The following is a 27,258-nucleotide window of genomic DNA, read 5'->3' on the forward strand; positions in this document are numbered from 1 at the left end:
TTGGTCAATCTGTGGTCTTCTCGAACCATGAGACATCAAGAGATATGACCTGTAGTCTGAGGTGGCCATACTTTGGCCTAAGTGACGTCCCCGGTACTTCCAGTAGGGTGCACCTGCCAAAGACATGAAATATTGGCACAACACAGGAACTAAGTTGGTTTTTGCCACCCCTATCCCAAGGGGATTTCCATAACGTCTCCGGCCATCTCAAAGTGCTGGTCCATCTTCGTGCTTGAGGAATAAATACCATTTCACAGAGAAACGTGACTTCCCGAGAACAATCCTTGAGCTGCTGATTGATCTTTTTTTTGGAAGTCCCTTGGTTTCTGCTCTGCTGATCTCTTAGATTTCCTACCATGGCTGAGCTTAGAGTCGCAGTCACACACGATATCCGCGGCAATCACAGCTGCTTCTCCTGGTGCTTGCCTCATCGCTGGACCATGCTTGATTACACTGGAGATGGTCACGCTAAATACTTCTGGGATTGTTTCAATTTTCGGGAGAGATTCACTCATGTTGGGTGCGCTGGGGGGGTAATGACTTAGGAATGCAATCACTTCTGACATTTTCTTTTGCTGTGTGACTTTTTCTTAACTAGTTCTGTCCCACGATGTCAACGCATGGTCCACTGAGGTTACTTTTTTCCACCAAAATATTGATCGCTGAAATTTCTTCAGGACTTTTTGGACATCACTAAGTTAGGAAACAATAGGATAAGGGCAACTATCTCCTTATTCACACCTCCCCATTTGCAGGATGGCGAAAGAGGTAAAATAAAGTTGCGGAAAATTCTGTTTTCTATGCTACACCCTATGCCCCACCCCTAACCTCACTCCCTAGAGCACTAACAAAGTGTAATAAGCCCCTCAGCGGCACCGGCACTGTATAATCTTCCCCTTAGATTCCCCAATGGGCAGGTTCCGGTCCGGCGTTTGAATCCCTGACATATTCCCAGTTTGGCAAGTTGATGCCCATAGCCCAGTGGTGGCGAACCTATGGCACGGGTGCCGGAGGTGGCACTCACAACCCTTTCTGTGGGCACCCAGGCCACTACCTGATCTACAAAAATGTGATCTCATTTGACATCTCACAAGTGTAAATCCTTCAACCCTACAGTTGATCTGCTGTATCTAAGCTTCCATTATATATACATCCACCTCACATATAGTTGAGCTGCTGTATCCAAGCTGCCATTGTATAAGCATTCACATTACATAGAGCTGAGCTGCTGTATCTAAGCTGCCATTACATAGACATCCACCTTACATAGAGCTGAGCGGCTGTATCTAAGCTCCCATTATATATGCATCCACCTTACATAGAGCTGACTGCTGTATCTAAGCAGCCATTATATAGTCATCCACCTTACATAGAGCTGAGCTGCTGTATCTAAGCGGCCATTATATTGGCATCCACCTTACATAGAGCTGAGCTGCTGTATCTAAGCTGCCATTATATAGGCATCCACCTTACATAGAGCTGAGCTGCTGTATCTAAGCTGCCATTATATAGTCATCCACCTTACATAGAGCTGAGCTGCTGTATCTAAGCTGCCATTATATAGGCATCCACCTTACATAGAGCTGAGCTGCTGTATCTAAGATGCCATTATATACACATTCACCTTACATAGAGCTGAGCTGCTGTATCTAAGCTGCCATTATATAGGCACCCACCTTACATAGAGCTGAGCTGCTGTATCTAAGCTGCCATTATATAGGCATCCACCTTACATAGAGCTGAGCTGCTGTATCTAAGCTGCCATTATATAGACATCCACCTTACATAGAGCTGAGCTGCTGTATCTAAGCTGCCATTATATAGACATCCACCTTACATAGAGCTGAGCTGCTGTATCTAAGCTGCCATTATATAGGCATCCACCTTACAAAGAGCTGAGCTGCTGTATCTAAGCTGCCATTATATAGGCATCCACCTTACATAGAGCTGAGCTGCTGTATCTAAGCTGCCATTATATAGGCATCCACCTTACATAGAGCTGAGCTGCTGTATCTAAGCTGCCTTGTTAGACAACTAGGGAAGCCTAGCTACGTCTCAGGTGTATAGGATGAAACATTAGTGTATCAGGTCCGGGATGTTTGTGGATCGGCGCGGTATCACTCTTCGGCTCATCTCAGATTCTTATTTGTTGTAGTAATTGTACATTTGTCGTCTGTGTATTTACGACGCAGCGGAGGACACATTTATAAATTCGCTAACGCAGCTTATTAGCGCACGTGCGGATATACACAGATTAAATATTTATGCAAATATTTGCTTTCCAGATACATCAACTCAAGAAAGCAACATATGTTCCAGGCACGGGTGAATTTTTAAGCGTTTGTTGCTAGATGGAGCCTCAGATATTCGGGAATGTGATCCTGGGACTGATTCTAAAACTGAGGAATCTGTGGAGTGGAGTTCTCCTTTAAAGGAAACCTACCACTAAGGATCTACCTATTAAGGTAGATCTGATGGTAGGTGCATCTAACATATGTAAGGATAGGCCCTTTTTAGGGCTAATCCTTTACTCCCCTCTATCTTTTCTAATCATTAATCAGGGTAATATGCAGATTTTCTAAAGAGGCTCCTGGGGCGTGGAGTAGCTGGAGCTGAGGCTACACGGCGTGACTACTCCACGCCCCAGTAGCCTCTTTGATCCTCCTACCCAGATATCTTCAGTGCGCAGCTACAAGGAGATGCGCACACTCATCCGCGAAGCCGGAGTTCTGTGCATGTGCAGAACACAGGTCAGTGGCTGCGCAATCTCAGCTCCAATGCCGGAGCTACTGCACATCCGCAGAACTCTGACTTTGCGGACAGGTGTGCGCATCTCCTTGTAGCTGCGCACTGAAGATGTCTGGGTAGGAGGATCAAAGAGGCTACTGGGGGGTGGAGTAGCCGCGTCGTGTAGCCTCAGCTCCAGTTACTCCACGCCCCAGTTTATTACCCTGATTAAAGATTAGAAAAGATAGAGGGGAGTAAAGGATTAGCCCTAAAAAGGGCTATCTTTACATACGTTAGATGCACCTACCACCGGATCTACCTTAATAGGTAGATCCTTAGTGGTAGGTTTCCTTTAAAGGAGTAGCACCGACAAGATGGCCGGAGCAGCCAGTCGCGCATGGCCCGGGCGTTCCCGTTGATCTCTATGGAGCTGATGGAGATTGCTGAGTGCCCTACTGCTTCGGCCATCTCAGTGATGCTACAGGGGGTGCGACGAGGGTACATCGGACCTCATCGGACCTCCGTTCTAGTGATCAGTGAGACGCACGTTAGTCCATATCCACAGATCGGTAGCATCTCACTGTGATCACTAGAACGGATCACTAACTTGCTTCATAAGAAAACCCCTTTAAAGAATCAAAGAAGATCAAAGACTAAACTTAAAGCAGAACTTATCTCACCTTCCTGGAACATATTGCTCAGGCAACCGCTTAGCCTGTAATTGGCTGAGCAGGCATTTCCTGTGAGGCGGAGCCAAGAAGTTGGGACTGGGGGCTCCATGTAAGCATCAGGACTGAAATTTCAGAGGGCATCAATCACACATCTTAATGCCTCTCCACCACCACCAGATATCCCCTTTAAGGCTACAGAAAAGTAAAGGTCAGATTTTTCTCGAGGAATTGTATTCTTCACACAGGAGTTGTCAGGCATTACAGTATACACCTATTTGTAGGAATGTAGATCTGAACTGTAGTACCTGAAATAGTCTTTGTATAAGGGTGGAGCTGTTAATGGTAAAAGCTGATCTTTTTCAGACCATAAATATCACTTTTTCAATCCGTTATGTCTATGTCTTGTTTTCTTGCTTCTTCATTCACCATAGATGTAGAGGTTGATGTTAATCTTATGCCCTGGTTCCACACAGAATGAGAAACAGAGGTGTAATGTAAAGTCCCTCGGCTCCAATACAAAAATCTGTAACTGAGCAACCTGCCTACCCAGGGGAGCACCATCTATGAGGCGAGTTGAGTATCTGGCCTCAGGCGGCACCAACTGCAAAAAGATGGGGGGCAGAATCAGGGTCTAGTAAACTGCTAGAAAGCAGAACCTGACACTTAAAAATAGTATATCTTCACTTGTAAGACACTATGTGGAGAGCTCACTTACTAAAAATATAACCTGATATATTACTGTTGGATTGCCCCATCCAAAAGGCAGGTGCTGTTCTATAGTTTCCTTAGGAAGAAGATAGTTTAGGTTCACCCTTGTACCTACTATTCTACCTTCTATTTATAATAAGTTGTAGGTGCCGAACAAACATTTGATGCCTAGATGTTACTGAGGACAACCATATCCAGATCTTATATATCTTCAAGATCTACCTTGAATAGACATGCTATTCTGTATGATAAACTCAAGGGCATGCTTGACATTTTGTGGGACCAAATTAAACTTAGAAGCCCCCTAATGCTAGACTTGGCATAACACACAGTCCCACTCAGGTCTGATCTCCTTCATCTCCTCTTCTAGATATTCATTCATCTGTCTCCCGCTAGAACAGAAGGAGGAGAAGACTATACACTAGGGAGGAGATAGGAAAGATGTCACTCCTCATTGGTTCCCCGAGCTGCACCTGGTCCCACCAAGGTCCCACCAATGTTTGGGGTTCCCCCAACCTTCTTTTTGGCAATTCTTGGCTCATCACTTTTTGATAATCCTAAAGGTGACCATCACTGTTCCATGTATGGACATGGAGGCCACCAAAACAGGAAGTAGGACCTGGTCCCACCAATGTTTGGGGCTCCCCCAACCTTCTTTTTGGCATTTCTTGGCTCATCACTTTTATTGACAATCCTACTGGTGACCATCACTGTTCCATGTATGGACATGGAGGCCACCAAAACAGGAAGTAGGACAATTATGTAGATAAAGGATTTAAGTCCAAATAGATTTAGGTCTTCTAGTGAACTCCTGAGTTTGCCCTGCACCTTCTCTGTCTTATTTTAGAAATATTTGATAAATATTCATGGTCGGTAACTCTAATGACTTTCACGCAAGATTGGGACGAGCCGCTCTTCGTAAACCCAGTAGATGACATGTGTCTTCACGCTAATAGCATCAATTGGTACATTGGCTTTAATGAGTGAAATTTTTGATTTACGAGCCCACAAACCCTTCTCAACGCTTGTGGCGGCCATAACCGCGCATGTTTTTCTTTTCCGAAGCATTTAATTTACTAGACGCTGTCTCCATTATGGTTTTATGGGTTTGCAAAACACATTTGTTTTCATGGCTTTTCATAAACTCGCCCTTGAGTACAGTAAAAAGAAATGTGACAGTACTGAGTATTTTCAATATTGAATTTTTTACAACAGAACGGTAAGAGTCTGTGGTCTCCGCTTAATGACGCCAAATTCTGCAGATGGCGGCATGGACGCGGTTTGGATGTAGAGCTTGCGATCACATGGTTAAGTCTGCTCTAATATCAATTACCGTTAGTACATTTGACAGCTGCTCCATCATAATTGTGGTGGCGGGAGATAAGCGTAGACTCTCCAAACCGGCTAACCTCATTATAGTCTTGGTAATAAACATTTATGGGATGGATTTTTCCCGAAAATTGAAATCAATGCTTCTAGTATGACATTCCATCCATCTGGTGTCCCCTGTTTTAGGTTTGGAGCACCTTTGGAAAGTATCGGTTGACATACTAAACTTGACACTATTAAGGACTGGTCAACCACTTTGAGGCACAAGAGAGCTACACCAATGCCAGAGGTGTGACGTTGGCTTACTCTACTTCCCCTACTGCACATTCAGAACTGAACTTTCATGAAAATAGAAGTTCATCAGTAACAACTGCTAACCAAACAAGCATACGTAACCAAACAAGCATACGTCTGTGATCCATCATTGCTTGCAACCAGAACCTACAGTATAATCAATGACCGTAGAGTGGATGAAAACCTATGGGCTAGTACAGCAATGACACTCTATGGCAGTGGTGGCGAACCTATGGCACGGGTGCCAGAGGTGGCACTCAGAGCCATTTCTGTGGGCACTCAGGTTCTCACCCCAGGACAGAGTTCACCAGACAGGAACAAATCCACCAAATCTTCCTGTAGTCCCAGGAAACTTAAGAGATGCTGCTCTCAGTGCTATTTTAAAGAAACACTCAATTGGCTGTTTGGACCTGCGAGAAAAGTAAGAAGGTGTGGAAGGGGCTACATTATCTTTGGAGGTCATCCTGCTGGACCCTTCATTCTTCCTCTGGAGAAAAGCTACAATGAGAGTCTGAATTTTCCCTCCTTCTTTCAACCGTATTGGTGGCCTTAGGGGCTGATACGATTGAAATATGTGGAAGAACAAGTAGTAATAAGTTACTGCTTAAAATTTTATGTTGGCACTTCATGGTAAATACGTGGATTTTAGTTGTAGCTTGGGCACTCGGTCTCTAAAAGGTTCACTATCACTGCTCTATGGTAACTTAGTAGAAAGTCTGTGATCTACTTTAGTAGAGGTCCCACAATTTTTTAGGTCGAGAACTTCTGCTCTTTTATAGGTTGAGACCCTGTAGCTTAGTTTATTAGTAAAAATGTGGTCTAGTTTAGTGGAAACCCTATGGCTTGGTTTGATGGGATGTATGGTTTAGCTCAGTGGAGACACTATGGTACAGTTTGGACCTATTGATTTCAGTGTTGACTTTATGGCTTAGTTTGATAGGAAACCTATGGTCATATTTATTGGAGACCCTTTGGTTGAGGCTGGTAGAAAACATCTTGTCAGGCTTGCAGGTGTGGATCCTCTGGACCACTGCAGACAATGACACAAGCCACTACCTGGGACCGGAGTCTAAGTGGTACCCGGTTTTCACCAGAGCCCGCCACAAGGCGGGTTAGACAAGCTGCGGCGTGGTACCAGCAGGTCGTTACTGAGGCGTGACTTGTCTGCAGTGGCGGCCAAGGTTTTAGTACAGAGACGGCAGACAATCTTGTGGTCGAAGTCCAGGCACAGGGTCAGGGCAGGCGGCAGAGATGCAACGTCAGAGTCCAATCCGGGGTCAGCAACAGGAGGTCCAAGCAGAAGGGTACGGGAACACAGCACACAGGACAGCAGCACGGAGGAACACTGGTACACGGGAACATGGAGGAGCTCAGGTAACACTGGAACACGGAAGAACTCAGGAATGCAGGAGACACAGGAACGCAGGAATCGCAGGCAAATAGCAGAATAGCTTTCTCTCAGGCTGTGAGGCACAATGATCTGGCAAGAGACACAGGAAGAGGCAGGTTTAAATAGTTTAGTTGAAAATGGCCAGCGCCAATTAGTGGCGTGCTGGACCTTTAAATTTACTGAAAGTAGCCCGCGCGCCCTAGGAGGCGCAGTTTAGTTTGGTAGAGAACATTTACTCTAGTGCAATGGATAACCTATGGCTTAGGTGTTCTTTGAAGAACATATTATTATGCTTGGTGGACAACATATGGAGGTCCGTGGAGTCCTTAAGGTTGGTCTTGGTTCCTGGAGGCCCTAGGGTTTAGTTTGGTAGACAAATCCTCAAGTTCTTTGGAGTCCTATAATTAAATTTGGTGGAGAACATATGCCCTAGTTTAGTGGAGAACCTTTGGCTAAGTTTGGTAGAAAACCTATCATTGGACACTTTATGGTTCATTTTACAAGAGAACTTGTGTTATAGAAGTTTCTTCTTTCAGATTCGAGACTTTAGAAGACTTCTGACTAATCGGAAACCTTTGCACCTTGTTAAATTCTGAAATATTCCAGCCTTTATCAAAAAAGAACTTTCTCTTCTCTTCAGTCTCTTAAGTTTTAGTTAAAAAAGAAAAATGGAAATATCCATAAAAGATCAAGGAAGGAGAACCAAGGTGGAGATGATGCAAATTGTAGAGTTACGCGGCGCTGGCCTTGGTATAAATGAATGTATATCAGCTGTGATTATCTCCCAAGAGGCCGTTGACCCTAATTAATAAGCAAGTAACCAATTAACTCTGCGGAGTATGAAAATTATGTATTGCCGTGAAATCCTGACCTATGGCTGGTCCTGGTGGCCGCCTCCGACACTTTGATTCATGTGATGAAGAGGTCGGGCAGTGACATTTGAAGGAAAAATAACCATTAAAAAGCAATAATTGACTCTTAAGTTATTTGCGGGTCGCAACCGGAGCAGATACTTTTATTCCGTGGCTGAGATCGGGATAATTGTCGGAAGATCAGGACACGGAGGAGTAAGCAGTAACATACTTAGGCCCCTTTCACACAGGCATTGTGGGGATTTACATCCGTACGCAAATACGTCCCCATAGCCGCCTTTGGCGTCCAGCGGTGGTGTGGTGTCCACACATGTCTGGCACCGTACCATACTGTCCACGAGCCAGAGATACCTGGGATAGGATGTGATCCAGAGCACCCCAAAAAGCAATATAGTACAGATGCAAGACAGACAGAGCAGAGCACAACCCTCGTGTGATACGGTAGATGCAGATTTTATAATCAATGCATGATTCAAGACTCTCACCTGATTTCAATGGATATAAAAGCTTTGAATGGTGTGGGAGTCCTCAATGACCACGTTCCATTAGGGACCAGGATCTCCAAACCATGTAGACCTAATGTATACACCCCGATAAGGAAAATGGAGTGGCGCTTCGAGACTCACTCGAAGGTCCAACATCAGATGTGAATGTTTTATTAAAAAGTGGCGACGCATTTCAGCTCCGGACTGGAGTTTTGTTTGATGAAAGCTCCGGTCCAGAGCTGAAACGCGTCGCCACTTTTATTTTATTTAATAATTAAAAACTGATGTTGGACCTTCGAGTGAGTCTCAAAGCACCGCTCCGTTTCCTTATCGGGCTGTATACATTACGTCTACACAGTTCCGGGAACCTAGTCCCTAGTGGAACGTGGTCATTGAGGATTGGCTTCTGCTCTCCCACCTACATCATATAAAGCCCATTTTCGGGCTTTATAATATACCGTCCACCAGGAAAGGATAGAGCAAGATCTATCTTTCCCCGAACATACAGCCGGCAATTGTGCATGGCTATGGAGAGGGGAGGGGTACGCAGTGCCCAGTCCTCCACCTCTCCAGCATGATGCCATGTGCATGGCCGAGCCGGCACCATAGCCTGCGTCTGGCACAGCCCACCACCTCCCCCTCCAAGACCAACTGGTGGAGAGGGAGGAGTAATCACAATTCCCGGCTCTACGCCTCATGATATCACCGGATGGGGGGGGGGGCACCGTCATACTCCGTACTAAGCGCCAGTGTATGATAAATGTGCCCCTTTGATTGTGGCTGTAAAGGGTTAACCATACGGCTCTGGAAAACTCGCGGCCTACATGTGAATAAATTCCTAATTCCATGGCGGTTCCAGTTACAGAATGTAAATAGTGTCACCGTCCCCGAGATATTTGATATTGGATCAAGAATGTCAACCACGAAACACTTAACACTTTGACCCTGTCATGACCTATGCCGGTATGGAATATACCATCACACCGTAGCCTTAGGTGACTGCCCGGGCCCCAGTCATTCCTCTAGTCCTCTAGCTACAGTCACTGTGATGTATTTCTATGATCAGATCTGCTTTTTATAATGTGTTTCTTGGAAAGATAGACCTGACAATTGACTTATCATTATCACCGGGCCTTGCCCACCGAACAAACCGGTCATGATGTGACATGTAATCGTCATTCTCTAGCAGCTCCCTATGGAGGAGAGTGGCGTACTTGCTGTGGTTAAGCCATAAGGGGGAAATATGCTCGATTCACACCAATTTCAGGGCTTGTCAGACCGAATTCTGGCGTTCATGCCCTGATTAATCCCCACCTATATTTGTAATTTGCAATTCTCTGAGCTACTAATGGTAAGGCCTAGCTGCTGTAACTCCGTAGATCCGTAGATAGATAGATAAGACATAGATAGATAAATATGAGATAGATAAATAGATGGATAGATAGATAGATAGATAGATAGATAGATAGAAGATAGATAGATAGATAGATAGATAGATAGATAGATAGATAGATAGATAGATAAAAGTAGGAGAAAGTAGGCAGCACTCCAAAAAGTCCAATTGATGGTGTTAAAGGTGAATTCTTTATTCCATGATGACAGGTATAATAAAGTGCAACGTTTCTGCTCAACTTGGAGCCTTTTTCAAGTTGAGCCGAAACGTTGCACTTTATTATACCTGTCATCATGGAATAAAGAATTCACCTTTAACACCATCAATTGGACTTTTTGGAGTGCTGCCTACTTTCTCCTACTTTTATCTGCGAGAGACCTGAGGCCTGGTCTCATTGTGCCTGCACCCACCTACACCTGAATTGTTTGTGTGCTGCTTACATTTTCTTTAAGTAGATAGATATATAGATATGAGATAGATAGATAGATATGAGATAGATAGATAGATAGATAGATAGATAGATAGGAGATAGATAGTAGATAGATAGATAGATAGATAGATAGATAGATAGATAGATAGATAGATAGATATGAGATAGATAGATATGAGATAGATAGATATGAGATAGATAGATAGGAGATAGATAGATAGATAGATAGATAGATAGATAGATATGAGATAGATAGATAGATAGATAGATAGATAGATAGATAGATATGAGATAGATAGATAGATAGATATGAGATAGATAGATAGATATGAGATAGATAGATATGAGATAGATAGATAGATGGATAGATATGAGATAGATAGATAGATAGATAGATAGGAGATAGATATGAGATAGATATGAGATAGATATGAGATAGATATGAGATAGATAGATGATAGATAGCTATGAGATAGATATGAGATAGATAGATATGAGATAGATATGAGATAGATAGATAGATAGATAGATATGAGATAGATAGATATGAGATAGATAGATAGATAGATAGATATGAGATAGATAGATAGATAGATAGATAGAAAGATAGATTAAATTAATGAGAAAGTAAGGCAAATGACTTGGTTCACACTTTTTTAGCATACACCCAGCTCCTGACATATACGCTGAGCATAGTTGTTGCCTCCATCTGCTCAGTATACGACATATTCTGTGAAAATCCCAGAAGGAATTTTGACCTACGTCTTTCCATCTTGCTCCCTCCTGATGAGTTACATACCGTAATACGTTCAGCAGAAGCAACAGAAACCTATGAGGAGCGGAGGCACCGCCCCCGGCCTCTGCTGAGCAGGAGGGAGGACGCCGGTGATGTCACAGTCCATATAAGGCCAGAGACATCACTGGGGAAACACCCCCTACATCGGCTGCTGCTGTTTTTCACTCTTCCCCCCACATTCAGGAGGTGGTGTCCCTGGGCAACTTATCCCACTTTATAAATGGCCATACCTTATAAGGACTTGTTGGGAATCAGTCGAAGTGTCCTTACAACATATAGCAAAAACAACGTGTGAACCCAGCCTGAAGAAGAACTTTTTTTCTAATAAGATTTATTAAAAAATTTTCTATTGTAATCACTTGATTTACACAAAGTTCTTTAAAAAGTTAGTGACCATTTATATTATACCTAGATACATTGAGAGAACTTATACCCCCCCCCCCCATTCTACTTGATCCACCTAGCGATCATATGACTTCTATGACCAATCAGTGGTCTTGGAGGTCACAGGAAGAATGGTAATGTCACTGCTGACTGATAGGCCCACCGCAGTCATGTGACCACTGATACTTCCTGCCCAGCCAGGAAATGAACTGTAAAACTTTATTAACTAGTACATACAAGAGCTCCTTTAAGCTGAGATCTCTGAAAATGAGTCCTATCATTTTTTTGTCCTTTACCCGATTCCCATAATGAAATCTTCGGAGTCTGTGGTCCCGCTCCCCCGCCTTCCAGATGATTTGTTCACACTTATTATTAATTGAAGCGTCCAGCTGCGCCGGCCCTGCCAAGTGCTTCCTAATTAATTCACATTAGAACCAGGATCAAGGTGAAGTATTTAAAGGTAATTGCATAAAAGCAATAGTGACCACAAATTAAAGTGATTTATATGGTAACATTTCGGATGCGGGGCCCCCGTCACCTCACTATTCCGCAGGTTAGCTCATAATTTACCTTAATATGCTAATCCTGGCGGAGGTGGCGGCTGTGCTGATAATCTTCAGCTGCAATTCTGCGTCTAAGTACCGGAATTAAAAGACTGCGACCTCCGCAAATCTCTTCAGGGGCGGCAACACTTTTGTTTTTTTCTATATATTGCAGACTTGTTGAAGATAAAGAACTTTATTAACCTCTTTTTTGAATTTATTCATATACCGGACGTCATAATAGAGTAAATGTAACATCCCAAGATGCTTTACAAAATAAAATTGTCACAAATTTAAACTGACTATTTATAATTCACTGAATCCATCTTGGCTTATCAAGACGGATTGAACTCACATATTTTATAATGGAGAGCAAAGGGAGAGTTAAATGGTAGAGGATGGACAAGCAAGTTTCTTTCTCATCCCAAGTGCTTTATTCCCCTCAGTACAAGTCGGTAGTTCTCCATAAAGTCCTATATGATCTCACTGATACTTCTCAGGGAGAAACTCAGACAGAGCTAGAAGTTGCTGGAGCTAGTACTAAGTTTCTGTCTCACCCCAAGTGCTTTATTGACATCAGTACATGTTAATACATCTCTATAATGTCCTATATGATCCTGCTAATGCTTCTCAGGGAGAAAGGAGAAACACAGGCAGAGATAGAAGTTGCTGGAGCTAGTATTACGTTTTTATCTCACCCCAAGTGCTTTATTTAAATCAGTACAAGTCAATGTTTCTCTATAATGTCCTATATGATCCTGCTAATGCTTCTCAGTGAGAGTAGTGATCCAGGCAGAGATAGAACCTGCTGGAGATAGTTGTAAGTTTCTGTCTCACCCCAAGTGCTTTATTGACATCAGTACACATAAGTATTTCTCTATAATGCCCTATATGATCCTGCTGATGCTTTTTGGGGAGAAAGGAGAAACACAGGCAGAGATAAAAGCTGCTGGAGCTAGTACTAAGTTTCTATCTGACCCCAAGTGTTTTATTGACATCAGTACACGTTAATACTTCTCTATAATGTCCTATATCAGTGGTGGCGAACCTATGGCACTGGTGCCAGAGGCGGCACTCAGAGCCCTCTCTGTGGGCACCCGGGCCATCACCCCAGAATGAAGTTCACCAGACAGAACTCAAAGAATCTGCCTGCAGAACCTTCCTACAATGATAGTTGGATTTGCCTCCTCCTTTCAACTGGGTTGGTGTTCTTGGGAGGCTGAAGGATTGAAAGTTGTCAATGAACAAGGAGAAATACATTATTGCTTAAAGTACTGCGCTGGCACTTTGCAATAAATAAGTGGCTTTTGGTTTAAGTTTGGGCACTCAGGCTCTAAAAGGTTCACCATCACTGTCCTATATGATCCTGCTGATGCTTTTCGGGGAGAAAGGAGAAACACAGGCACAAATAGAAGCTGCTGGAGCTTGTACTAAGTTTCTATCTCACCCCAAGTGCTTTATTGACATCAGTATACATAAGTATTTCTCTATAATGCCCTATATGATCTTGCTGATGCTTCTTGGGGAGAAAGGAGAAACACAGGCAGAGATAGAAGCTGCTGGAGCTAGTACTAAGTTTCTATCTGACCCTTAGTGCTTTATAGACATCAGTACATGTTAGTACTTCTCTATAGAGCCCTATATGAACACCCAGCAACATCACAGGTCACATAAAAGAATAAAAATCTGATCAATTGTGGTTTGTGGTGTCGGACCCCTAGAAATCGGATTTAGAGAACCGTTCCTTTGAACTAGGAACTAGGGATGAAGTAATGATTGGCCCAATAATGATTATTGTGCACCAGTAAACTTTCTGTTGGGTGGAGGCTATCCTGGCATTGACATGAAGACAGGCCCACAGTACAGCATAGACACCCCCCCGATAGCCGCCTTTGTTGGTAGGCAACTTACACAGAAAACATGGCACCACGCTAGGCTCCAGGAGCCTGCAGGTCCTCCTATGGAAACAGGACTATGAAAATGTTATATTGTTTGTTGCTAATGGTGCTGTATAAATAACACATAGCGACCCCGCACTCTATATATACCGTATACCTATTGTTAGGATATCGCCATATCAGAGCCATAAATATCCATTCCATGTAGTGGCTGTAAATCCTCCACCAGGGCAGTGCTGATCATCTGATACTAGACCCACTATGTCAGGTATGAGCATCAACTCTGAACTTGTCGTGAACCTATGCGTCTGTGTAGATGATAGTTCGTGTCATAGATAGAGTCTGTAACTCTAGGTTTTTATATCCATTGGCACAGGCGAAATCTAAGAATTAACCTCCAATCTGTCTTTAAAAAACAGAGTCCTCTATGATTTGACATTCAAGGAATACTCCAGTGAAGGCTGAGGCCTAGTGCAGGTCCAAGAGGACTTTGACCTTGAGTAGTGTCTTTGGTGCTCCTTGAATTTTTGAGTCCTACAGTATGGATAACATAGTGTAACACACTTGTATGGGCTGATCCTTCAAAGAACATAGACTATAAGACAGGCCATAATTGGTAGACGGACTGTGCCGTAGACCTTGACAAGTGTGGTACAGCTTATGATTGGACGCTGCTTCGTTCAAACTCCTCCTATCCAATATTTGTTGCTCCCTGGGATTCCCGAAAATAATAACATAGTGTAATACACTTGTATGGACTGATCTTTCAAACAAAATAGACTATAAGACAGGCCATAATTGGTAGACGGACTGTGCCGTAGACCTTGACAAGTGCGGTACAGCTTATGATTGGACACTGCTCCATTCAAACTCCTCCTATCCAATATTTGTTGCTGCCCAGGACAGTTCGTCAGGCTCCCCGAAAAAAGTGGAGACCTCTCGGACTCCGAGAAGAGTGGTCAAATCCAACCAACCTGGTGGAATGTCCCCCAATGGTCACCCCAGAAAAATTAGACAGGATAGCTTCTCAACTGACTCTAAAATTAAGGATTGATTGGCCTAGAAGTTGTGGTCTTCAAAGTGGTGTAGACCAAGGGTCCATTGTCACCAAAAAAGCCTCCCACCTTTCAAAGAACTGGAGATAGCAAGTACGTCCTAGCCATGGACACCCATTCTAGTAATCGGTGGAGGTCAGAACCTTAAGTTGGACCACCATAATCCAGTAGTGGATAGTTTGTAAATGCTCCTTGGATAATGGTTGACCCAGCGGAACGAAAGGCAATGGACTTAATGGTCTGTCTCCCAAGGAAATCCCAGGGCATAGCAATAGGGTACATGCACATAGCCCTAAATTTACTAGTACTCTCCTTTTTTCATTCTTCTTCTTGCCCAAAAATGGGGTGGAGTTTGTGTGACTCCCAACCACAAGTGGATGTTTCCAGAGTCAAAGGGGCAGACCCCAGGGCGGAGCTTAAATTCCATGAATTTTACTTTTACAAGTTGTGCTGGTCTAAGGTGTCCCAAAACACCTCGACAGGGGATCCTTTAACCGTTTTTTCATGGGACTATCTAGCAGAAACTCATGGACATGTGTCACCTCATATAATATTTAACTATAAAAGCTCTGGCCTCAGCTTTTGTCCTCTCAGTCTTTTCTCCTGCAGCCTTGTACATAGTGTCCTATCTGCAGGCAGCATGTTATAGAGCAGGAGGAGCTGAGCAGATTGTACATAGTGTCCTATCTGCAGGCAGCATGTTATAGAGCAGGAGGAGCTGAGCAGATTGTACATAGTGTCCTATCTGCAGGCAGCATGTTATAGAGCAGGAGTAGCTGAGCAAATTGTATATTCTGTCCTATCTGCAGGCAGCAAGTTATAAAGCAGGAGGAGCTGAGCAGATTGTATATTGTGTCCTATCTGCAGGCAGAATGTTATAGAGCAGGAGGAGCTAAGAAGATTGTACATAGTGTCCTATCTGAAGGCAGCATGTTATAGAGCAGGAGGAGCTGAGCAGATTGTACATAGTGTCCTATCTGCAGGCAGAATGTTATAGAGCAGGAGGAGCTAAGAAGATTGTACATAGTGTCCTCATAGAAAACATGGCACACACCAAACTGGATTTCTTTGATTTTTTTATTTTTAGTGAATATTTCACACAGTGGAGCCTTCACCGTAAAAAATAAACATAGATTATGTATTACTATAGAGATCAGAAGTAATTTACGACGTTTCGGTCATCTCGACCTTTGTCAAGTATGATCTGGCAATGTCTGCAGTAGTAGGTAAGAGAAAGGTGAGGCCACATCTGAGAATCCTACATTGAGCACCACCCCTACATGGTGTGCGGTCACTACTGTTTCTACGTGTACATAGTGTCCTATCTGCAGGCAGCATGTTATGGAGCATGAGGTGCTGAGCAGATTGTACATAGTGTCCTATCTGCCGGCAGCATGTTATAGAGCAGGAGGAGCTGAGCAGATTGTACTTAGTGCCCTATCTGAAGGCAGCATGTTATAGAGCAGGAGGAGCTGAGCAGATTGTACATAGTGTCCTATCTTCAGGCAGCATGTTATAGAGCAGGAGGAGCTGAGCAGATTGTACATAGTGTCCTATCTGCAGGCAGCATGTTATAGAGCAGGAGGAGCTGAGCAGATTGTACATAGTGTCGTATCTGCAGACAGCATGTTATAGAGCAGGAGGAGCTGAGCAGATTGTACATAGTGTCCTATCTGCAGGCTGCATGTTATAGAGCAGGAGGAGCTGAGCAGATTGTACATAGTGTCCTATCTGCAGGCAGCATGTTATAGAGCAGGAGGAGCTGAGCAGACTGATATTGTGTCCTATCTGCAAGCAGGATGTTATAGAGCAGGAGGAGCCATAACAACCCCAGAGCTGCCCATTATATGCTGTGGGGCCCTTTTCGGTTCTGTGTCTGCCATTGACTTGTTCTGTAGATTTCCCATGTCCCCTCACTGTACATCCGCAGCAGCTTTTATCACCGCTGTATTGTGCTGACAGAAGCCGGAGCCACAGGAATCTTCATAATGTTTCCATGTCATCTACAATCTCAAAAGAAAAAGAGAGAATAGAATTGTATATACGTTGATGAATGTGTCCCGGGGGAGGGGAGGCCGCTGCGTCCTCCTGGACCCCCCATGTCTTGTTATCTACATAGTTATAGAGCAGGTGACATTGTATCTTTATATTCTTGTGATGGATAATATAATAGCGCTGCCCTGATGGAGGAAGACCCAGCCGCTGTGCCCGGCAGAAGCCGCCACGTGTTCATTGTAGACTGTTCACAGCTGCGTGTGCGGCGCAATGTAGTCAGATCACTTACACACCAGAGTAACGGTGTGAAGAATGGGCCGACCCAAATATACAGACTCATAGTACCACCAGTACGGGGTCTCCTATCTCATATCTATCTATCTATCTATCTATCTATCTATCTATCTATCTCATATCTATCTATCTATCTATCTATCTATCTATCTATCTCATATCTATCTATCTATCTATCTATCTCATATCTATCTATCTATCTATCTATCTCATATCTATCTCATATCTATCTATCTATCTATCTATCTCATATCTATCTCATATCTATCTATCTCATATCTATCTATCTATCTATCTATCTATTTCATATCTATCTATCTATCTCATATCTATCTTATCTATCTATCTATCTATCTCATATCTATCTATCTATCTATCTATCTCATATCTATCTCATATCTATATATAAAAGGCAAAAAATCTCTGATATCTGTCTTTATTGTCGTTACAACATACTGTAGCTGGTTTATCTATAGAGGAGGACTAGTAGATTTATGGTTTTCGTAGTCTGAGACATCACAGATATCCGTGTACAGGCTGCAGGATGTATCATGTGCGCTGCGGAAAACACCCAAATGTTCTCTCTTATGTTTTATGTTAGGAATGATCCATGCAACTTCCCCTGTCCAATGATCTGTAAAAATTCTATCTATCTCATATCTATCTATCTATCTATCTATCTATCTATCTATCTATCTATCTATCTCATATCTATCTATCTATCTCATATCCATCTATCTCATATCTATCTCATATCTATCTATCTATCTCATATCTATCTATCTATCTATCTCATATCTATCTATCTATCTCATATCTATCTATCTATCTATCTCATATCTATCTATCTATCTCATATCTATCTCATATCTATCTCTCTCATATCTATCTATCTATATCATTTCTATCTATCTCATATCTATCTATCATCTAATTAATCAGTAATTTTAACTCTTTCACATGTTTTGAGATACATTTCTTTTTCCTTTATTTTCTAGACATTTCCCAGTGATACTTCCGCCTTCTTCTCATTCCAGGTAAGTTGTAGAAATGTCATTGCCATCTCCTTGTACTATTGTGTAGCAGGAAACATCCGGACGCCTGCGCTGACCTGGAAGACCAGGCACATGTGTCGTGTTTTGATAATGATTTTGTTTTTTATTTTGCTTTCTTTATTTTTGTAATCTAGACAGATATAGAAAGTGACATAATAACATAATAATAATAATAATAGATAATATTAAGATAGTGACCACCAAAATAAAACAAATGTCTTTTTTCGGGTGGTCTTCTGGAGAGGTGTCATTGTACATAGATATGTATATGTATACCAAAGGGGCGGTTCTACGTTCCTGGTGCAGAAACTTGGCCACTCCCTGGTCAGGCACGCCCCCTTCATACCCTTCTGTGCCCACTTGGGGTGAGGAGTGGTGTAAGGGGGGAAATTCCTGACCGCATTTGCACCTATTTCGGTGCTGCACCACAAAACTGGCACACAATCCCCAACAAACCCCCCATCCACCCGGTTATGTTTTTAGTTTTATGCAAATTATCTTCTTTGTGCGTTGGAGGCGGGGCTATGACTACTAGGTGCCTCTGTATTCCTCTCTCTATGCCGCCCATTACTATTCATCACTACCCCTGAGCACAAGGCTTGACGTTGTTCCTAGATATTTGGCGTAGAAAGTATAAAAATGTTGCACTATAATGATCCAGCTACGCCCCCCATGCACCAAGCAGATCATTTGCATAAAGTTAAAAATGGAATTTTCTCCAAGTGGACAGAGTTTTAAAAAAACAGGAAAGATATTTTCTTGGTGCTAATAAAATCCCCTACACAATGCTGACTTCATTTGTGTGGTGATCTGGGAGTGGGGACATTCCCTTTAACAAAATTTAAAGGGATACATTTCTAGAAGGGATAATAGAGGAACATCACAACCTACAAGGGATTTTTTTTTTCATGAGGATTATATAAAATTACTGAAACATACAAATCCAGGGGAGATCTTAGGGGGAGGGGGAGGTGGACGGGATGGGGGGGGGGGGTCGAGAAGTTCCCTTTAACATGAAATTCTGTTGGTTGTATTACTCGTAGAGGCGGATGACCCGACCTAACCACCAGATATTAATATGAACGTGGTGATACATAGCGGGCATACTTTATGTCCTGAAATCTATATGCCGTATGTAAGTGATCCCCCTCATACACAAGTTTCCACTGCCCCGGCTATATACATTCAGGACTGTATTTGGCCATAGTATCGCTATACACTAAATCCACATAATCCGTCCACCCCCCCACCCCCCAGTGCGGACTACAATCTCGTTTACATGTGTGATACTAAGAGGACACAAAGTTATCAAATATTGGATAATATACATCAGGGCGGGGCTACAAATAACTAATCATTTTATGCAAACCTAAGTGTCCATTTTCGAAAACCCAGTTTGTAGTTCCCATCCATTAGTAATAGATGGCACCCATGTTGAGGGGGTCAAAGGTCAGCGCTGGATTTATCCAAATCCTTATGGTATTTTTTTTTTTGTAATAATATTCCTTTATCATTTTTAAAGCATTGTTTTAAAGCATTTAAAGGGGTTTGCTGAGATTTGTTCATCCTGATCCACCTGGTTCATCAACGGAACGCGAAGGGGCACATTGATCATAGTCTGGCGCTTATTGTCAGGAGCTGTTCTACGCCGGGTCTGCTATAGGCAGTGTACAGGAGCAGGGAAGCACCGCCCCCTCCACGCCCACCTGGTGTAAAGGGGGTACAAGTTACAATTCGGGAATTGTGCAAAAATCGCTGCTTAAACACCTGTTTTTAGGCAAACAAACTGTGATAAATGTGCATAACGTCTTCCTTTTCCATTAGCATCGGATACCAGGAAGCTGCTACTGGACCTGCTCCTCATGGTCTATATTTATAGAAAACCTCCCCCCTGTGGGTGTTTTCTGTTGACACTAGTGATTTAGAATTCCATTTTCATGAACCAGGAGGAACTGGATGAATAAAAATGTAGCTAACTTGAAATCTGTTGTACATCGTTGTAGTTCAGTCAATGCAATAGGTTTTGGAGAGCTGCTACTGGAGTTGCTGTACATGTTCTACATCTATAGGTTAAAATTTATTTTATTCGTGTTAGTATTTACTGGGGTTCTAATATTATGCTTATGTGTTAATGAACCAGGAGGATCAGGATGAGCAGGAATGTAGCTAAGTCTATTTGTACTTATTTTTATCATTGTAGAGTGGTCAAAACAGGGAGTTGCTGCTAGAACTGCTCAACATGTTCCACATTTATAGAAAAACCTGCCCCCTGTGTGGGGTTTTCAATTCTTTTTTTTTTTTTTTTTGGTGTCAGTGCGCATTGGGGATCTAGTATTCTTTTTAAGTGTATTGTATTTATTTTAGTGATTGTAGATCAGTCATTACAATGGATAAAGTGGAGCTGCTACTGGAGCCGCTCTACATGTTAAGCATTTATACAAACCCTGCAAAAGTGTCAGTGTGCTCTGTGGATCTATCATTCTGTTCATGAACCAGGTGGCTTAGGATGAGCAGAAATTTAGCTAAATTGAAATCTATTGTACTTATTTTAGTCATTGTAGATCAGTTATTACAATGGATTTAAGGGAGCTGCTACTGGAGCTGCTGTCTATGCTTTACATCTATTGAAAAACCTGCCACCTGTGTTTTTTTATTCATTGTATTGATGTCAGTGTACATTGGGGATCTAGCATTCTGTTCATGCGTTCATGAACCAGATGGATCAGGATGAGCAGAAATGAAGCTAAATTATAATCTACTGTATTGTACTTATTTTAGTGGAGCTGCCACTGGAACTGCTCTACATGTTAAGCATTTATACAAAACCTGCAAAAGTGTCAGTGTGCACTGTGGATCTATCATTCTGTTCATGAACCAGGTAGCTCAGGATGAGCAGAAATGTAGCTAAATTGAAATCTTTTGTACCTTTTTTAATCATGGCAGATCAGTCATTATAATGGATATCAGGGAGCTGCTACTGGCACTGCTCTACATGTTAAAGGGCATCTACCACCAGGATGAAGGACTGTATGCAAATGAGCCTTAGGGGCTCCATGCTCCATAGGTGTTAATAAAGCCTGGAGCCCCTTCAGCTCATTTGCATGCAGTCTTTCATCCTGGTGGTAGATGTCCTTTAAGCATTTATACAAAAGTGTGCTCTGTGGATCTAGCATTCTGTTCATGAACCAGGGGGCTCAGGATGAGCAAAAACCTAAATTAAAATCTCTTGTACTTCTTTTCATCATTGGAGCTCGGTCATTCCGAAATTGTTCCAGAAAATAACCAAGTGACCTAATTTGTCATATGTAGACATCACATGCATCACTTATAAGAGACCCCCCCCCCTCTATAGACATTAATCAGAGCCTGTAATACCTCAGCAGCTCATATATCAATGGCTGACACTGACCATATGGCTATATGGTAACAGTATCTAAAAAACCTTGTGCGGTGATGTACTAAATAGCGGTATTATTAGACAAATGACGGGATTAACGCGCACAGTTCGTCGGATCACTCAAAACCCCAAACTACAAAGCCACAGAGTCAGGTCCGGGACAGCTGGGGGAGCGCTGGAATGTCCTCATCCCATGAAATTGATCCCGCCATAGGCTTTGATATACAACGTAATGGAGTCAGATGGAGTCATACCGCCACTGCAGGTGTTGGAGGCATTATGTATGTATATTTCCAGGGGTTCCTCCAAATGGGGCATAGTCCTAGTGCCACATAGTCAGGAACTGCCCTGTCTGGGGCTCTGGGGTTGTTTTGGGGGCAGGGATCAGCCTTGGGATATTCTCATCTCCCTTTATACAAGTCCAATTAATAAAAAACCCAGACCGGACATTAATACAGAGATGAAACCGCCACCCCATAGTATAGATCCAAGATGTGATCTCATGATCTCAGAGCACCTTAAACCAGACCCATACACAGCAAACCCCAGACCAGACAATAAAAACCTCATACCAGACAATGGAGACCCCAGACAAGACAATAGGGACCCCAGACCAGACAATAGAGACCCCAGACCAGACAATACAGACATCAGTTCAGACAATACAGACCCCAAACCAGACAATAGAAACCTCATACCAGACAATATAAACCCCAGACCGGACATTAATACAGAGATGAAACCGCCACCCCATAGTATAGATCCAAGATCCACAGCAAACATCAGACCAGACAATAAAAACCTCATACCAGACAATGGAGACCCCAGACCAGACAATAGAGACCCCAAACCAGACAATACAGACACCAGCTCAGATAATACATACTCCAGACCAGACAATAGAACCTTATACCAAACAATATAAACCCCAGACCAGACAATAGAGACCCCATACCAGACAACCCATACCCCAGCTCAGACAATGTAGACCCCAGACCAGACAAAACAAACCCCAGACCAGATGATACAGACCTCATACCAAATAATACAGACCACAGTCCAGACAATACAGAAGCCCTACCACATAATTTTAACCCCAGGCCAGACAATACAGATCTCAGATCAGACAACACAAACCCCAGACCATACAATACAGACTCCAGTGAAACAATACAGACTCCAGACCAAACAATACAGACCCCCTACAAGATAATTTTGAACCCCAGATCAGACAATACAGACCAAAGGCAAAACAATACAGACCACAGACCAGACAATACAGACCTCATAGCAGACAATATATACCCCAGACCAGCTACTACAGACCCAAGAGCAGACACTACAGACCCCAGACCAGACACTACTGTCCCAAGAACAGACGCTACAGATCCCAGACCAGACAATTCAGACCCCAGACCAGCCAATACAGACCCCAGACCAAACAATACAGACCTCATAGCAGACAATACAGACCCCAGACCAGCTACTACAGATCATAGTATCATAGTATATAAGGCTGGAAGGAGACGCAAGTCCATCAAGTCCAACCTTCAAGAATTAAATAAATGTTTTATCCCCATAACCCGTGATATTTTTTCTCTCCAGAAAGTCATCCAGGCCTCTCTTGAACATGTACATAGAGTCCGCCATAACAACCTCCTGCGGCAGAGAGTTCCATAGTCTCACTGCTCTTACAGTAAAGAACCTTTGTCTATGGTGATGGTAGAATCGCCTCTCCTCTAGGCGCAGAGGATGCCCCCTGTCTATGGTGATGGTAGAACCTCCTCTCCTCTAGGCGTAGAGGATGCCCCCTGTCTATGGTGATGGTAAAATCGCCTCTCCTCCAGGCGTAGAGGATGCCCCCTTGTCCTGGTCACAGGCCTAGGTATAAAAAGATCTTTGGAGAGATCCTTGTACTGTCCGTTCAGGTATTTGTACATTGTAATGAGGTCTCCCCTCAGTCGTCTTTTTTCTAAACTGAATAATCCCAAATTTTGTAATCTGTCAGTGTATTCTAATCCCCCCATTCCCCTAATAATCCTGGTTGCTCTCCTCTGCACCCGTTCCAGCTCTATTATATCCTTTTTATACACTGGTGCCCAAAACTGTACACAATATTCCATGTGTGGTCTGACCAGGGATTTGTATAAGGGCAAAACTATGTCTTTATCATGAGAATCTATTCCTCTCTTGATACATCCCATTATTTTATTTGCTTTAGCAGCAGCCGCCTGGCTCTGGTCACTAAAATTAAGTTTACCATCCACCAATACGCCCAAGTCCTTTTCAGCTTCAGTTTTACTAAGTAATTGACCGTTTAGAACATAATTATACTTTTTGTTTCCATGGCCCAAGTGCATAACTTTACATTTATCTACATTAAACCTCATCAACCATTTCTCTGCCCATCCCTCAAGCTTCCACAAATCCCTCTGTAATGCTAAACTATCGACCTCAGTATTTATTACTTTACACAGCTTAGTATCATCTGCAAATATTGAAACTTGACTGTGTAAACCCACTACAAGGTCATTAATAAAAATATTAAAAAGAAGTGGCCCCAATACTGACCCCTGTGGTACTCCACTGGTAACATCAACCCAATCTGAGAATGTGCCATTAATGACCACCCTCTGTTTTCTATCACTAAGCCAATTACTTACCCAGATACACAGATTTTCTCCTATTCCCAGCAGTCTCATTTTATATACCAACCTTTTATGTGGCACGGTGTCAAATGCCTTTGAGAAGTCCAGATATACAACATCCACAGCGTCCCCCAGATCCAGTCTTGAACTTACCTCCTCGTAGAAACCAATCAGATTAGTCTGACAGGACCGATCTCTCATAAACCCATGCTGACGCTGGGTTATAAGGTTGTGCACAGTGAGATACTCCAGGATAGCATCTCTAATAAACCCCTCAAATATTTTCCCCACCACAGCAGTTAGACTTACGGGTCTGTAGTTTCCAGGATCGCTATTTGATCCTTTTTTGTATATTGGTACCACATTTGCTATGCGCCATTCCTGTGGAACATAACCAGTCCTCAGTGAATCTTCAAATATTAAAAATAACGGTCTGTCTATCACGGTACATAATTCATGCAGAACACGGGGGTGTGTGCCATCTGGCCCCGGTGATTTATCTATCTTAGTGGTTGCGAGGCGGCGCCGTACCTCTTCCTGGGTTAAACTGTTGACATTATAAAAAGAATTAACATTATTCCTCATTGTGTCTTCCACCAGGGGATTTTCCTGGGTAAAGCCAGTTGAGAAGGCGACATTCAGTAGATTGGCCCTTTCCTCGTCTCCTTCCACCATGACCCCCATGTTATTTCTAAGGGGACCCACACTCTCTGTTTTTAGTTTCTTATCATTTATATACTTGAAAAATAATTTGGGATTATTTTTGCTCTCCCTGGCAATATTTCTCTCAGTCTCTATTTTTGCGGCCTTTATCTGCTTTTTACAGGATTTATTTTTCTCTCTATAATCCTGTAATGCCTCATCGCTACCTTCACGTTTTAGCACCTTAAACGCTTTATCTTTCTCGCTTATTGCTTTCCTTACAAGACTAGTTAGCCACATAGGGTTTTTCTTGTTCCTTTTATGCTTTTTCCCATAAGGTATGTGTTTCTCACAGGACTTTTTCAGAATATATGTACATACAAGACCAGACACTACAGACCCCAGACCAGACATTACTGACCCAAGAACAGACGCTACAGATCCCAGACCAGACAATTCAGACATTATAGCAGACAATACAGACCCCAGACCAAACAATACAGACCTCATAGCAGACACTACAGACCCCAGACCAGACACTACAGACCTAAGACCAGACACTACTGACCCAAGACCAGACAATACAATACGGACTCCAGACCAGACAATACGGACTCCAGACCAGACAATACAGACCCCAGACCAAACAATACAGACCTCATAGCAGACAATACAGACCCCAGACCAGACAATACAATATGGACTCCAGACCAGACAATACAGACCCTATGTATAGAGACTACAGACACTACTTCCATCCTTACTCCATTGTCTCTCCTCCACCCACCTTTTCTGCACTCGACATACTCAGCTCTGCTACATCTGAGCAGGACCCCCTCTGCTTCCCCTCTGTTTGTGAACACTTGAAATTCCCGTCAGTGGTTGGAAACTTGAGTGTTACTTTTTTTTCCCCATTATTTTGCCTTTTCAAAGCTCACAGCTAATTTGCAAATCATTTCCAATATTCAGAACGATGGTGTTTCGTGCGGCGGAGACAAACACCTTGAATACTTAATAGTTCTCTTTATGAAACAATAGTGAGAGTTCATAATAACCGCAGCCGGCGCTCCCCCCACACCCCCGCCGCGCAGGGCCCAATATTTCATCTGCTCTCCAGACGGCTCGGCACAAGTACTTATTAAGCACAAGACAATATTGCATTTCCCTGTAGCGGAGCAGAAGTCTGAAACGGGCTAGAAATGTGATAAAAAACTAAATTCTGTTTAATATGGAAGAGACACATGGCTCTGCACAGGAGCTGCATACACAAAACGGGCAAGCATAGAAACAGCTGGGCTGCAACAGTGGACATACAAAGGGGGGTCAGTCTATACCGCCTCTAACATTTGTGAGATAGAGACCCTGAACGCACGGAATTTTGGCGACGATTCTATAGTTCCGGATGTCTTCTCCAATTCCGATGGTGACTGTCTGTTCCTCGACGATTTTACTAATGGCGGCCATCGCTGATGTTATCACATACGTTGCCCCTGAAGATCTGTGCCAATCAGAGGCCTCAGTAATCATCTCCAATGGGAGCGGAAGCAATGGGGAGGGGATGGTTTCTGTGGGTATCAGGGAAGTCCTCCGGAGGAGGTAAGTATCATTTTCGTCAATTTTCATCAATTTCCCACCAATTGCTTGGGATTTTCTGCAAAAGTCAAAAATCCCTTTAAGGATATAAAGTAGACTCCCCTTACTAGTGTAAAAAATTGTGGGGAATGGGTTGAATTGTGCCCTCTTTTGGGTATCAGGGAACCCCTCCGGAGGGGTAAGTATCATTTTCATACATTTTAATGCAAATTCTAAGGAATTTCTGCAAAAGTGGAAAATCCCTTTAAGCATGAAAATCTGACTACCCATCACCAACTAAAGATTGGTGTGGAAGGATTAGAAATGGGTTGAATTGCGTCCTCTACTGTTTCCCCCCTTTGGGTGTCAGGAAAGCCCTCTGGAGGGGTAAGTATAGTTTTCATCAATTTTAATCAATTTCACCCCAAATGCTAAGGATTTTCTACAAAAGTGGGAAATCACTTTAAGGATAAACAGCAGATTTCCCTTATTGTAAAAAATTGGGGGGAATGGGTTAGAAATGGGTTGAATTGTGCCCTCGTTTGGGTGTCAGAGAAGCCCCCCAGAGGGGTAAGTATCATTTTCATCAATTTCCCTGCAAATGCTAAGGGTTTTCTGCAAAAATGGAAAATCCCTTTAAGGATAAAAAGCAGACTCCCCATCTCAGTCTAAAGATTGCTG

The 27,258-nt window shown here is 42.9% G+C and overlaps 1 protein-coding gene across 2 annotated transcripts in view; it reads left to right on the plus strand.

The window, feature by feature from the left end:
- Window positions 1-27,258, plus strand: part of TSPAN9 (tetraspanin 9) — a 328,064-nt gene that overhangs the window by 56,692 nt on the left and 244,114 nt on the right. For both annotated transcript variants that reach the window (XM_072145432.1, XM_072145433.1), the window contains exon 3: window positions 18,262-18,300. The gene's annotated coding sequence lies outside the window, so the exon portion shown is untranslated. The remainder of the gene's footprint in view (window positions 1-18,261; window positions 18,301-27,258) is intronic.

Source organism: Engystomops pustulosus, chromosome 4 (genome assembly GCF_040894005.1).
Source record: "Engystomops pustulosus chromosome 4, aEngPut4.maternal, whole genome shotgun sequence".
In the NCBI taxonomy this organism is placed as follows: domain Eukaryota; kingdom Metazoa; phylum Chordata; class Amphibia; order Anura; family Leptodactylidae; genus Engystomops; species Engystomops pustulosus.